This window comes from Malania oleifera, chromosome 2 (genome assembly GCF_029873635.1).
Source record: "Malania oleifera isolate guangnan ecotype guangnan chromosome 2, ASM2987363v1, whole genome shotgun sequence".
In the NCBI taxonomy this organism is placed as follows: Eukaryota; Viridiplantae; Streptophyta; class Magnoliopsida; order Santalales; family Ximeniaceae; genus Malania; species Malania oleifera.
In genome coordinates this window covers 23876405-23888949 of record NC_080418.1, presented here as the reverse complement: position 1 = coordinate 23888949, position 12545 = coordinate 23876405, and positions in this window count along the sequence as shown.

Here is a 12545-nt window from a genome sequence, read left to right as displayed (position 1 = left end):
CCTATAGGCTAGCTTTGTTGCTAACTCTGTCTAGAATACATGACGTGTTTCATATTGCTATGTTAAGGAAATACGTCCTAGATCCTTCCCACATACATTCCTCTATTTAGAGAGAGAACTAAAGATCATTAGCCTAAAATGCGGAAGGCCCGTAACGATTTACAGATTGAAAACACAATATTACTCACTAAAGAATTCGTTAGTAAAAGTTTTGTTAAGAAGCATCTGTAGAAAAGCGCATGGGAGCTTAAAGATGAAATAAGATAGAAATATCCACATCTATTCTAAGAACATTAATAGTAATTAGGTAAAATGTAAGTAGTTAGGTAAGGTTTCTTTTTGTAGTGACATGTATTAATTTAGTTAGTAGATAGTCTTGTGTTTTTATTGGGTATCTCCAGAACGAATGTAACCACTGATTCCTCTGCCATATGAGGGGAGGAAGAAAATAAGTAACTATTTACCTGCTTTGAATGATAGTTAACATGGTGGCAGGCAACACAAATAATAAATTTTGAGGAACGAAATTTTATAATGAGGGGAGAATGAATCCCCCAAGAATTAATATTGGCTTTCATCGACGACACAAGGGATTCTTCGATGAGAGTACAATAGGATCTCGGCGACGAGACACTTTCTCAGCACAATTTCATCGACCGAGAAATACTGAGAGGGTTTTGTGGGGAAAGGTTTGAAATTGTCGACGAAGGGTGAAGGGTTCGTCAATGAACTTTCTCAGGACTCATCGACAAACACTGTCCTTGTCGACCGATCCCGGGGCTACATATAGCTAAAACCTGGATTTTTCAGTGAAGATTGACGCAAAAATCTCTCTTTCTCTCTCTAAACGTATCCTTCTCTCTTTGATCCCGACTCCGTTTCTCAGTGGATCGACGATCTGAGACCACCACGACGCTCTTGGGAAAGTTCTCTGAAAGTGTGCCCGAGCGGATCATAAGTAGGAGTGGTTCGAATTTCATCCTCATTTCACATGGTAAGACATTTATTCAAATTTGCCTTTCTTGTTTTATATAAATGTTGACATAGGAAAATAAGGATCTTTTCTTCTAGTAGATGTGTTTTCGGTGTTGAGGGGGGACCCTTCGGAGCAAGACTAGCACGTAGAGGCTTTTTGCAGAATCAAGTACGGGAACTAGGCTATCTATGATTTTTATTGTATTATCAAAAGTTATGGTGTTCTATGTATACACCAATTTAGATTCCCGTTTACAGAATGAATTTTTGTTAATGCATGTGGTGGTTGGTAGCTAGTACTTGAATATGATTTATACAGTTTTTAGCATATCACCGCTCGATAGTATAATAGATAATATCACGATATTTACCAGATAGATATAAACAGATTTTTATTCAGTTCAGCATATTATAGTATTTAATATATGTCATGTTTTTCTAATGCCTTAACACTCAGCTTATACAATCATATTATACAGACAGATTATACAGTTAAAGCATCCAGATGTTACAGTTATACTATCCAGATACTACAATATTTTTAGTACAAAATTATAGTGTTATGGTTATCTTGAAAACACGATGAAGACAGTAAAGATAATTATAGTATATGTATTTATACAGTATCAAATCCCTGTGAAATGTTATAAATAGATACAGTTTACAGAGCACGGTACCATTGCTATTTACAGAACATAATGTAACCACAAATCTCAGATAATGTGTGGGTCCCGTAAAACCAAGCTCGGAGTGGATGCAACTCCCCAATTTGGGTTGAGGGGGCTGGTTTGACGACGTAGCAGTCCAGTTCAGTGCTTAGAAGAGGATGTAGTTTGGCCGGAACTGAGGTAGTGTAGAGTACAGTGACTTACCTGGTAGGCCAACCAGAGTTAAGTCCCACCTACGAGCCGCACAACCCTGTCATGAGGTCAAAATCATGACATATTATTTTTCAGGGAAAACTAGTTCTGTATTATATATATATAGATATATATATATGTATGTATAACAATTTTACAGCATTGGAGGTATATATTGATATGAGTCGTATGAAGATTAAAGTTTCAGATAGACATTATTTTTTAAGGTACGATAAATGTAAAATATATTTTCACTTATTTGCCAGCTTTACAGTTTCAAATGTTATTATTATTGTAATGCAACTTAGTCGCCACACACTAGTAATAGCATATTTCCACTTACCAAGCATCGACTCATCCCATTATTCTAATATTTTTCAGGTGAACCGGTTAGACGAGCAGATCAGGCTCGCAGATAGAGAGAGACCCCTTTTGTTGCCCTGTATATAGGGTAAGTTTTGTAGGAAGTTGGGTTTTTGGGGAGATGGTACTGGAAAACGTAAAGATGATATGGGTAAATATTGAATTTTGGTATTGTATGTTTATATGTGGTTGTGTGATTTTTGTTTTCCGCTGCATAGGTGTGCCCATTACTTACAAAAATACTTTAGTGCCTATCTGAGGCCTGAGAGTCTATAGCAGGGATATTTAAGTAATATACAAGATAGAAATGGAATAATTTTTTGGGTCGGTATAGAATTATTACACATTTTTGGAATATTCTGTACTACCACTTGGGCTTTGGCTTCTTATATTCTTCTTATTATTGATTATTCTTCTTATTATTATTCTTCTTAATTCTTCATTCTTATGAGTTACTACATTGGTGTTTCTACGCTCGGGAGTTTCTCATAATTTTTAAGTTTAACTGAACGATTGCATTCCATTTTGATTTCTCGACTTCTTGTATGCCACTTTTCTGAATAATTTGACCGATTAAAATTATTGGTTTGATTTACTACACGTATTTTGTAAAGAATTAAAGTGAGTAGGGTTGGTTATTTTCGTTTCTCCTTTAAATACATATTTTGAGTTAAATAAATGGTGAAAATAATTAAATCGGTATTTTCGGTAAAACAGATATTGAGTATAAAATGACCTGTTTTTCAATAGTTTTTATAATTATAATTATTGAATAAATCATGTGGCCTGAGATTTAATTATATTTACCGCATAATTGAATTTGAGTATTTTTGTGGTATTATCGTGAAAATGTGATTTGGACTATCTGATGGAAATACTAGAAATGTGGTGGTTTTTTTGAAATGAGATATGATGACTGAGAGCCAGGTTTGATATGACGACTGAGTGCCAGGTTTGATTTGACCGTTATACTGAAATACAAAAATGATAATTTTATGACAGTTTTATTACTTACACACACACACACACACACACACACACACACACAATTATTTATAAGTGAAAGTTCTCAAGGATAGGGAAGATTACACGCCCATACATGTACCTTCCCTCTGCTCTAATACCATTACAACTACCAGGGCACTCACCTTACTCAGTAAGCCCTCGGGGTTATGTTTATAAGCGAAGTCTCCAAGAATAGGGAAAATTACACTCCTATACATGTAACTTTCCTCTGCTCTGGTACCAGACTGTAATTATCAGGGCACTTGCCTTTCTCAGCAAGCCCTCGGGCGGAGAGTTTACTTCACCCCAAATACATATAATACTACTATATTTAATATATTTAATACGTTGTTACTTTACTTTGTATGCTGTTATCTCTGTAAAACCCAACTCTTCATAATCTCTGTCTTTCATACATTATCCGGCTCTTCATATGCTCTATTTTCATATACTCTACTCCGTTCTCTTATCACATATTCTGTTTTCACATTTCACACCATCTATCTTCATATATTCTATGTTCACATATATTGCTCTGTATTTACATGCACCGTTCTATTATACTTGGGTTAAATCTGCAAATATGAATTTAGAACTCACTATCAGATGGATAAAAATCGACATGCTTCCCCCTATGATGGGTTGTGCGGCCCGTAGGCCGGACTTAACTCTGGTTAGCCCACTAGAGTTAAATCAATTCCCAACTCTTCAGTCTTCTAGTTCGATTGGCTTTCTCATGCTGGTCTAGACTCTAGGGGGAACACTACCCTTCACAACTCAATCAACTATTCAACACCAACACTCTCTCCAAGACGTGTGGTTGCACTAAGTTCTCCATAACTCTCGCAACAATACTGTGCGTAGTATGATCCACCAGAGTTCTAAAACCATACCTTGCAATTTAAAATTAATATTCTACTCTCAACAAACAATTCCAAATACAATATAATCCCAACACATTTCAGTATTTCCATATGTTATACATATTTCATAACTCAACACAGTATTTTCATCTTTCCTCACGCTACACAATTTGAATAATACACATATTTATATAACTACTGAAATAATAAGTCAATCCATCTTCATTATCTACTTTACTAAAAATATAGGTTAAATTATCTCCAAAATTTATCATATACTCAAAATAAGCATTAAAGCAAAACAGAGATAATTAACCCTACTCATCTTGACCAATTTTTATAAAATGTAAAATAACTCCAACCAATCATTTCAACCAGTCAAATTATCCAGAGAATCCATTACTTAAATCTTGTAACCTTTTTCTTTAATTTATTCAGTTCATTTTCAAAAATAATAGCTATTAACTCAACCCTAAGTTCTAAAACCTCAGTTTAAACGGTTGGCTTTCAAAACTTGCATGATAATCATATACATACACATATAATTTCCATTTTAACTTGCAGAATTTACAAAACAACTGGCTTAAACTATTCCCCTTACTTGGTTTCTTGAAGCTATGCCTCCAGGGATCCCAACACTATGCCTGCAGCGCTCACATGAACCCTGAATTCATAAATCCTAATTTAATCAACTCAACCCCAGGTGAAATACTATTTTAACATTTCCTAAGCCCATAAACTCCAAATAAATAATTAAACTACCAAAATCATCAAATTTGCTTAATTTTTTAAATCTTACCCTAGCCTTGGGGTGGTGCCTAGAAAGCTCAATTCAAAAATTCGCTCTGGTTAAATTGACGAGGATCGACGCTAGGCCCTAGAAATGACGTCTGATCATCAATTAGGTTGAATATTTTATAGAAATTAAGGGGAGAGAGAGAGAGAGAGAGAGAGAGAGAGAGAGAGAGAGAGAGAGAGAGAGAGAGAGAGAGAGAGAGAGAGAGCTTACCTTACCCCAGGCGTGGTGCCTACAACGCTCTTACAAAAAATCCACTCCAATTGAATTGACAATGGCGGAGAATGGAATCCAACGGTATTTTCCATTTTTTGATCGACCGAGTATTTGCCGAGAAAATTAGGAGAGAGAGAGAGAGAAGTGGTGGCTGGAGAGAGAATCTGGTGAGAAAGAGTGAGAGCTCTCTAGGGGGTGTCTGAATTTATATATATATATATATATATACATATATCTTTATTCCAATTAATTTTTTTTCATACTATTCCTTTTATTTGTTTATTTAATTAATTAATTTAATAATATTTAATTAATTAATTGATTAATAATACTTTTTTTCTCGGGTTACTACATCCTTCCCTCTTTAAAAGAATTTCATGCTCTAAATTTGTGAACCGATAATTCTATTTAGATTCTATTATTAACAAACCACCTCATACCACATATTCCAGCATGCTCTACAACTATAAATAACTACATTGATCTAAACCCAGAAATAACTATTGCTTATCTTATAACATAAACTTATTACTTGCTCTTGTGCCATGGGTAATGTCTGCCCTAGTTGGGATACGAATATTAAACTGGAAAAATCAATAAACGTCGAAAACCGGAGTCAGTGCTCAGAAACATCACTATCGATGGATTTACCGTGGTTTTCTGAAACTTGCGACTGAATCGAAAAATCATAGAAGTCCGTCAAGGGATTTCTGCCTCCAAGCCACGAAAAATAATTCAGAATTCCTCAAAGTATCTTAATCTACCCAGTCCTATCCTCATCCTAACTCAATCCTATACTTTGGTATTACTCTATCCTAGAGTCTACAAAACCTGACAACCTAAAGCTCTGATACCACTCTGTCACACCCAAACTAGCCAAGTGGGGCCAGGGGTGTGATGTAATCCAATCACCTGTGTCTGATACCATAACCTCAATCATGCAGTAGAAAAATAAATAAACATCCTCAATAATATACCAGAGTTCTATACAAACATCCCAAAAAAGAAACTTCCCAACATCCAGTATCCATATATACATCTCAAAAAAAAAAAAAAAAACATAAACCCAAAAATACATCCAAGATCTATACCCTCTCACAAAAGTACTACGCCAACAAACCTAACCTTGAGCTCGCTAAGCTCGATCACGCAGAGGTCCTGAAAAAGATGAATTGTATAACAGGTGAGACACATCTCAATAAGACGGAATAGATTCATACCAGTGTGTGGCTATCATAAGTTTAGTGTACAAAATATCAATAGTTGTTAATTAACCACAGTTATAAAATGATTCTTAGCCCATACTCACTCACTCACACACACACACACACAATTATTTATAAGTGAAAGTTCTCGATGATAGGGAAGATTACATGCCCATATATGTACCTTCCCTCTGCTCTAATACCATTACAACTACCAGAGCACTCACCTTACTCAATAAGCTTTCGGGGTTATGTTTATAAGCGAAGTTTCTGAGAATAGGGAAAATTACACGCCTATACATGTAACTTTCCTTTGCTCTGGTACCAGACCGTAATTACCAGGGTACTTGCCTTTCTCAGCAAGCCTTCAGGCGGAGAGTTCACTTCACCCCAAATACATATAATACTACTATATTTAATACATTTAATACATTGTTACTTTACTTTGTATGTTGTTATCTCTGTAAAACCCAACTCTTCATAATCTCTGTCTTTCATTTATTACCCGGCTCTTCATATGCTCTGTTTTCATATACTCTACTCCGTTCTCTTATCACATACTCTATTTTCACATTTCATATCCTCTGTCTTCATATATTTTGTATTCACATACATTGCTCTACATTTACATGCATTTTTCTATTATACTCGGGTTAAATATGCAAATATGAATTTAGAACTCACTGCCAGATGGATAAAAACTGACATGCTTCCTGCCATGACGGGTTGTGCCGCTCGTAAGCTGAACTTAACCCTAGTCAGCCCACTAGAGTTAAATCAATTCCCAACTCTTCAGTTTACTAGTCTGATTGGCTTTCTCATGCTGGTCTAGACTTCGGGGGGAACATTACCCTTCATAGCTCAATCGACTACTCAATACCAACACTCTCTCTAAGACGTGTGGCTGCACTAAGCTCTCCATAACCCTCACAACAGTACCATGTATACTATGGCCCACCGGAGTTCTAAAACCATACCTTACAATTTAACATTAATATTCTACTCTGAATAAACAATTCCAAATACAGTATAATCCCAACACATTTATGTATTTCCACATGTTATGCATATTTTATAACTCAACACAATATTTTCATTTTTCCTCATGCCACATAATTCAAATAATATACATATTTATATAACTACTGAAATAATAAATCAATCCATGTTCATTATCTGCTTTACTAAAAATATAGGTTAAATTATCTCCACAATTTATCATATACTTAAAATAAGCGTTAATAAGCAAAACGGAGATAATTAATCCTACTCACCTTGACCAATTTTTATAAAATATAAAACAATTCCGACCAATCATTTCAACCAGTTAAATTATCCAGAGAATCCATTACTTAAATCTTGTAGCCTTTTTCTTAATTTTAATCGGTTCATTTTAAAAAATAATAGCTATTAACTCAGCCCTAGGCTCAAAAACCTCAGTTTAAATGGTTGGCTTTTAAAACTGGCATGATAATCATATACATACACATATAATCTCCATTTTAACCGATAGAATTTACAAAACAACTAACTTAATCTATTCCCCGTACCTAATTTCCTAATGTTACACTTGTAGGGATCCCAACATTGTGCCTGCGGAGCTCACACAAACCCTGAATTTAAAAATCCTAATTTAATCAACTCAACCCTAGGTAAAATACTATTTTAACATTTCCTAAGCCCATAAAATCCAAATATTTAATTAAACTACCAAAATCATCAAATTTGCTTAATTTTCTAAATCTTACCCTAATGTTGGGGTGGTGCTTGGAAAGCCCAATTCAAAAATCCGCTTCAGTTAAATTGACGAGGATCGACGCTAGGCCCTAGAAATGGCGTCTGATCGTCAATTAGGATGAAGATTTGAGAGAAATTGAGGAGAGAGAGTTAATTTACCCTACCCCAGGAGTGGTGCCTACAATGCTCCTACGAAAAATTCGCTTCGATTAAATTGACAATCGCGAAGAATGGAATCTAGCGATATTTTCTATTTTCCGATCGGCCGAGTATTTGCCAAGAAATTGAGGAGAGAGAGAGAGAGAGAGAGAGAGAAAAGTGGAAGCTGGAGAGAAAATCTGGCGATAAAGAGTAAGAGCTCTCTGGGGGTGTCTGAATTCGAATTAAAATCACATGTCAGGAAGTCTCTAAACTTCTTGAGTTTGTATATACTTTAACTTATATATATTATAATAACCTTACATATATATATATATATCTTTATTCCAATTAAATTTTTTTCATACTATTCCTTTTATTTGTTTAATTAATTAATTAATTTAATAATATTTAATTAATTAATTGAGTAATAATAATTTTTTTCCTAGGTTACTACATCCTTTCTTCCTTAAAAGAAATTCATCCTCGAAATTTGTGAACCGATAATTCTATTTAGATTCTATTATTAACAAACCACCTCATACCACATATTCCAGCATGCTCTACAACTATAAATAACTACATTGATCTAAAATTAAAAATAACTATTGCTTATCTTATAACAAAAACTTATTACCTGCTCCTGTGCCACGGGCAATGTCCGCACTAGTTAGGATACAAATATTAAACTGAAAAATCAATAAGCGTTGAAAATCGAAGCTAGTACTCAGAAATATCACTGTCGATGGATTTAGCGTGGTTTTCTGAAACTCGCGACTGAATCAGAAAATCATAGAAGTCCGCCAAGGGATTTCGGCCTCCAAGCCACGAAAAATTATTCAGAATTCCTAACAATATCTTAATTTACCCATTCCTATCCTCATCCTAACTCGATCCTATACTCTGGTATTAATCCATCCTAGAGTTTACATAACCTAACAACCTAAAGCTCTGATACCACTCTGTCATGCCCCGAACCCGCCAAGTGGAGCCCGTGGTGTGATGTGATCCAATCACTTGTATCTGATGCCATAACCTCAATGACGTAACGGAAAAATAAATAAACATCCTCAATAATATACCAAAGTTCTATATAAACATCCCAAAAAAGAAACATCCCAACATATAGTATCCATATATACATCTCAGAAAAAAAAAAAAAAAAAAACATAAGCCAGAAATACATCCAAGATCTGTACCCTCTCACAAAAATACTATGCCAACAAACCCAACCTCGAGCTCGCTAAGCTCGATCACGCGGAGGTCTTGAAAAAGATGAATTGTATAACGTGTGAGACACATCTCAGTAAGACGAAATATATTAATACCAGTGTGTGGCTATCATGAGTTTAGTATATACAAAATATCAAAAGTTGTTAATTAACCACAGTTATAAAATCATTCTTAGCCCACACACACACACACATACACACACACACACAACTATTTATAAGTGAAAGTTCTCAGTGATAGGGAAGATTACACGCCCATACATGTACCTTACATATGTTTTAATACCATTACAACTACCAGGGCACTCACCTTAGTCAGTAAGCCCTTGAGGTTATGTTTATAAGCGAAGTTTCTGAGAATAGGAAAAATTATACGCCCATACATCTAGCTTCCCTTTCCTCTGGTACCAGACTGTAATTACCAGGGCACTAACCTCTCTCAGCAAGCCCTCGGGCGGAGAGTTTACTTCATCCCAAATACATATAATACAATTATATTTAATACATTTAATACGTTGTTACTTTACTCTGTATGGTGTTATCTTGGTAAAACTCAAATCTTCATAGTCTCTGCCTTTCATATATTACCCGGCTCTTTATATGCTTTGTTTTCATATACTCTACTTTGTTCTCTTATCACACACTCTGTTTCACATTTCACATCTTCTTTCTTCATATATTATGTATTCACATTCATTGCTCTATATTTACATGCACTGTTCTATTATACTAGGGTTAAATCTACAAATATGAATTTAGAACTCACTGCCAGATGGATAAAAACCGTTATGCTTCCCCTCATGACGAGTTGTGCGGCCCATAGGCTAGACTTAACCTTGGTCGGCCCACCAGAGTAAAACGGAGATAATTAACCTTACTCACCTTGACCAATTTTTATAAAATGTAAAACAATTCCGACCAATCATTTTAACTAGTCAAATTATCCAGAGAATCCATTACTTAAATCCGGTAGTATTTTTCTTTATTTTAATCAGTTCATTTTCAAAAATAATAGCTATTAACTCAACCTAGGCTCAAAAACTTTAGTTTAAATGGTTGGCTTTCAAAACTTGCATGATAATCATATACATACACATATAATTTCCATTTTAACCGGTAGAATTTACAAAACAACTGGCTTAATCTATTGCCCTTACCTGGTTTCCTGAAGCTACACCTGCAGGGATCCCAACACTATGCTTGCGGCGCTCACATGAACCTTGAATTCATAAATCCTAATTTAATCAACTCAACCCTGGGTAAAATACTATTTTAACATTTCCTAGGCCCATAAACTCCAAATAAATAATTAAACTACCAAAATCATCAAATTTGCTTAATTTCCTAAATCTTACCCTAGCCTTGGGGTGATTCCTAGAAAACCCAATTCAAAAATCTGCCCCGGTTAAATTGATGAGGTTCGATGCTAGGCCCTAAAAATGGCGTCTAATCATCAATTAGGCAAAATATTTGAGAGAAATTGAGAAGAGAGAGTGGGTTTACCTTACCCCAGGAGTGGTGCCTACAACACACCGGTTAAATTGACGATGACGGAGAATGGAACTCAGTGGTATTTTCTGTTTTCCGATCGGTCGAGTATTTGCCGAGAAAATGAGAGAGAGAGAGAGAGAGAGAGAGAGAGAGAGAGAGAGAGAGAGAGAGAGAGAGAGAGAGAGAGAGAGAGAGAGAAGTGGTGGCTGGAAAGAGAATCTGGCAAGAAAGAGTGAGAGCTCTCTCGGGGGGGGCATCTGAATTCTGATTTCAAATTGAAATCAGATCTTAGGAAGTCTCTAAACTTCCTGATTTTGTATATACTTTAACTTATATATATATATATATATATATAATTTAATTATTTTCATACTATTCCTTTTATTTGTTTATTTAATTAACTAATTTAATAATGTTTGATTAATAATAATTTTTTCTGGGTTACTACATCCTTCCCTCCTTAAAAGAATTTCGTTCTCGAAATTTATGAACCGATAAATCTACTTAGATTCTATTATTAACAAACCACCTCATATCACATATTTCAGCATGCTCTACAACTATAAATAACTACATTGATCAAAAATTGGAAATAACTATTGCTTATCTTATAACATAAACTTATTACCTGCTCTTATGCCACAGGTAATGTCCGCACTAGTTGGGATACAAATATTAAATTGAAAAATCAATAAACGTCAAAAACTAGACTCATTGCTCAGAAACATCATCGTCGATGGATTTACCATGGTTTTCTAAAACTTGCGACTGAATCAAAAAGTCACAGACATCCATCAATGGATTTTTGCCTCCAAGCCACGAAAAGCAATTCAGAATTCCTAACAGTATCTTAACCTACTCATTCCTATCATCATCCTAACTTGATCCTATACTCTGGTATTAATCCATCCTTGAGTCTACAGAACCTAACAACCTAAAGCTCTGATATTACTCTATCATGCCCTGAACCCGCCAAGTGGGGCCCGAGGTGTGATGCGATCCAATTTCCAATGTCTGATACCATAACCTCAATCACGCAGCAGGAAAATATATAAACATCCTCAATAATATACCAAAGTTCTATATAAACATCCCAAAAAAGAAACTTCCCAACATCTAGTATCCATATATACATCTCAGAAAATTAAAAAAAAAAAAAAACATAAACCAAAAAATACATCCAAGATCTGTGTCCTCTCACAAAAATACTATGCCATCAAGCCCAACCCCGAGCTCGCTAAGCTCGATCACGCAGAGGTCCAGAAAAATATGAATTGTATAATGGGTAAGACACATTTTAGTAAGATGGAATAGATTAGTACCAATGTGTGGCTATCATGAGTGTACTGTATACAAAATATCAACAATTGTTAATTAACCACAATTATAAAATCATTCTTAGCTCATACTCTCTCTCTTTCTCTCTCTCTCTCTCTCTCTCTCTCTCTCACACACACACACACACACACACACACACACACACAAACACACAATTATTTATGAGTGAAATTTCCCAATGATAGGGAAGATTACATGCCCATACATGTACCTTCCCTATGCTCTAATACATTTACAACTATCAGAGCACTCGCCTTAGTTAGTAAGCCCTCGAAGCTTTCGAGAATATGGAAAATTACATGCCCTTACATGTATCTTTCCTTTAC